This window comes from Pteropus alecto, unplaced genomic scaffold (assembly GCF_000325575.1).
Source record: "Pteropus alecto unplaced genomic scaffold, ASM32557v1 scaffold24, whole genome shotgun sequence".
In the NCBI taxonomy this organism is placed as follows: Eukaryota; Metazoa; Chordata; class Mammalia; order Chiroptera; family Pteropodidae; genus Pteropus; species Pteropus alecto.
This window is the reverse complement of record NW_006439192.1, coordinates 7,023,503-7,027,732: the sequence shown is the minus strand read 5'-3', so window position 1 is coordinate 7,027,732 and position 4,230 is coordinate 7,023,503.

The following is a 4,230-nucleotide window of genomic DNA, read 5'->3' as shown; positions in this document are numbered from 1 at the left end:
AAACTAAAAGAAATCAATGTTTAATGGTTGAATTTGAAGAATTATGACAGGGGAGAAGTTGCTGAAAGGGATTTTAAATTTCACTGAGTGCAACCAATTCATCTTATGGATGAGAAAACTTAGAAAGAGAGAAGGAAATGATAGGCGTTGCTTAACAACCCAAGTTCCATAACTCAGGCAGAAACTCAGAAAAACAGTCTCATAATAGGATGTTCTGCCCCAAGTGCCATGTGCTCTGAGGGGAGGCTCAGCAGCAGTTACCCTGAGACTAACAGCACAGATTTCCTGTCCTTCTTACTCAAAACTCATATCCAATAACAGCTGGATCAGCTTCCTGGAGTCCAGGACCCAGGGAAGTACTTTTTTGGGGGCATTTCATCTGAAAGGACATTGATACTTTGCACCTAGAAGCAGTGAATAAAATGGTAAATGCCTCACTGGGAGAATACTCACTAATCAGCTACTATTAAATAATTATGAATTATTCAGGGACCATTAAATTACAAGAAGGGATGAATCAGCTTAATATTTATTTCACTCCACACAGAATTAGAAGCCAAGCTTAAAAACATAGAATGTAACAATTTGCTTATTCCTATATCATCCCACCTCTTTCATTCCATTACTTCATACAGAGATCAGAGAAAAGACTGTCTTTAAGTATAGGCCTTATATCTGAGTCAGAAACTTGGACTTTAGTTTCTAATGGAAAGAAAGAACATAAACATTGCCAGGATCACACCAGGCAATTGTATTTTCTTGGACCAATATAGAAAACCATTAAAGATATACAGTACAAATGACCTATGAAATCATGCAGCTTAATGTGAATTGAACTTCTTCTTTGAACACACATCGGTCGCCTCCAGCCTTGCCTCTCAATTTGTCAATTCTCAGTCCTAGTTTGATTTAGGTGCTACAGAATATCAGTTGTATCCTCCTTTAAACAGCTAAGAGAGCCATCCTGGGTAGCCAATTCCTTTGGAGAGAATAACTACAAACAAAGGAAGGTAGGAGAGGCAAAGAGATTACCTAAGAGAATAAATTACTTAAAACTCTAAGGTCAAGAATGGGGGATGGGACAAAGGGGAAGAATCGTGGAAACATTAAAAAGAAAGTAGGGAGATCATATTTCAGACACATCAAAAAAAGGCAAGATGATGAGAGAGAATAGTAATAAAATTGTCAAAGGAAGATCAGAGAGGAGACAAACTAAGAGCGTTAAATAAAAATTTGCATTAAAAAGGATTAAAAAGAATTGGAAAAAATTACAAAGTAAAAGATCTAATAAAGATCATTGGAAAATAAATGAACATGGCAACAAGAAGGGTTCTGCAAGGAACAATACATTACAGTACTGCGAGAGGAAAACATCAGAGAGAAACTGCAGAGTGAGGAAAATAAAAGAGGGAAAATAATTTAAAGTTCAGCCCACAGAGGAACCAAGAAGATGGAGATAAAAAGAATAAAAGAGGCAGTAAGTGACAGATATTAATACAATACACAGAAGGCATGAGAGAACTATTCAAAGCATAAAAGAGCGAAGGTAGGTGACAGGCACAAGCATGAAAGGAAATGCATGCTACACATAGGCAGAGCTCTTTTTCAAAAAAAAAAAAAAATCCGAGAAAGCATTCAATAATGCTTTAAATAGCATTGACAGGATGATAAAAGTATTTTCGGAATTGTAATTAAGAGTTTATTCGTGCATAAAAGCAGCAACTGCAATATTAGAAAAGTGAGGGACACATATCTCTGTAAATATCTAGAGAGCCAACTCTGACTGTCTGCATGCACAATTTAGCTGTTATCTGCTTCTCTTAAAGAAGTATGCTGGGATTTTGCATTCAGGTATCAAAGGAAAATGGTTTTTAATTTTTTTCTTTATACATGTGACATAAATTTCAGGACATTTGGAAGACCAGGATTGAGTTCTAAATATATGGCTTTCAAAAATGTGGAGATTTTCTTTCACTGTACCCTTCTTCAAACTCCAAGACCCAAACAAAATTACAAAATAAAAAATGAATTGACTGCTACACAATGTCCAGGTAACCCTAGGCCCAAGTACCCAGGCATCAATACCTACGTAATCAGGGCCTTCCACTCATAGCCTTTATTTTGGACATATCTCATCTGTGCAGCCTCCGCACACATGACTGTAGACCATTGCTTCTAGACATAAGACTTATTCTCTCCTACCTAAATAATGGGGTAATCTGGATGACTCTCATTATATTTCAAGAATCTTCCAGGTTTGTAGCATCACAGAATGTTGGATTAGAAAGGGATTGAGACATCAAATCATCCTAACTCTTATTTCAGAAAGGGAGATTAAGGCCATCAGTAGTGATATGACTATCTTAATGCAAAGCTGACATTAGCATATCAGAAACCCCTCCGCAAATGTTTTATTTGGAGGAACACACTTAAAATATTTTATTGTATTTGGATAGACTATATAAAAATAACTTCTTGAAACCTTCATAGGATAATAAATGAATTAACATTAAAAAAGAAGCAGCTGTGGAGTACATAGCTACATGAAAAAGCCAAACCTACTTTATTGCATTAGGCCAGAGGCTCCCAATCTTTCTTGGTTCTCAGTGCCCTTAATGTCTCAGTAATTTTTCATGGCACTCTTGGGCAAAAAACAAAAACAATAAAAAAACTGAAGAAAACAAACAAACAAAGAAAACATTTAAACAGTTCAGTTTATTAAGAAAATAGGTCCAAACACTTGGAAAATATTTATGTCTTAACAAATTGTTACCTTTATGAAAAGAGTACACACACGATGAATAATAAAAAGATACGCTTATTTCATTCTTAACATCAATATTGGCTAACAGGCTGTAGGTGCTTATTAGGTACTGCACAGGTTCACAGACCTTGGAATCAGATTACATACTGCTATCCTCATTTCCTGTTTCATGTCAATTTTCACACCACATTTGCTTTTTATCACAACTGCCAAAATAAAAGTTATATGATATATACTGCTGAAAAGAAGGTAATATGATATACTATTGAAATTGAACTACCTCTAGTTAGTAGTTAACACAGTGTCCAATAAATGCCAATTATGATCGTGTTTACCTTAAAATTCTAAATATCCCATAGTGCTCCTGTGAGTTCACTGTGGTGTCTGTGGAGCTTCTTGGCACAGGGTTTTGCTTGCAAGCAAATCTATGATGAAACAAAACAAAACAAAAACAAGCAAACCACCATGGACATATTTCTGTAAAGAGTGATACCTCCTCTATAGCCTTGGGTAGGTCCTTGAAGAGATATTCCAGAAGAAGGCATTGTTATCATGGGGGATGACAGCTTCAGGCATGTTATTGCCCCTGAAGATCTTCCAGTGGTATAAGATGTGGAGGTAGAAGACAGTGATATTGATCCTGACCCTGTGTAGGCCTAGGCTAATGTGTGTGTTTCTTCATTTTTAACAACAAAAAAAGTTTAAAAAGTAAAACAAAACCTTAATAGAAAAAAGCTTATAGAATAAAGATATAAAGAAATAAAAATATTTTTGTACAGCTGTACAATATGTTCATATTTTAAGCTGTTATAAAAAAGTCAAAATTTTAAAAAATTAAACTTTTAAAATTTATAAATTTAAAAGTTTATAAAGTAAAGAAGTTACAGCAAGCTAAGGTTAATTTATTATTAGCGAAATAAAAATATTTTTTATTAATTTAGCATAGCCTAGGTGTACAGGGTTTATATAGCCTATAGCAGTATAATTAATGTCCTAGGCTTTCACATTCACTCAGTGACTCACCCAGAGTAACTTCTAGTCCTGCAAGATCCATTCACAGCAAGTGCCCTATACAGGTGTACCAGTTTTAATCTTTTATACCATATTTTTAGTGTGCCTTTTCTATGTTTAGAAATGTTTAGATGCACAAATATTTATGTTTTGTTACAACTGCCTACAGTATTCAGTACAGTAACATGTTGTATAGGTTTGTAAGCAAGGAGCAACGGGCTATACCATATAGCTTAGGTGTTAGTAGGTTATACCACCCAGGTTTCTGTAAGTGCACCCTGTGATGTTTACTCAAGGATGAAATCACCTAATGAAGTATTTCTCAAAAAGATATCCTTGTTATTAAATGACACATGACTGTCTAATTATAAAATGGTATAGAGAAGAGAAGTTACCACATGAGCTTATATTTTAAGTTAAATTCAACACCGAAGGAGCTTTCAAAGTCATTTTCT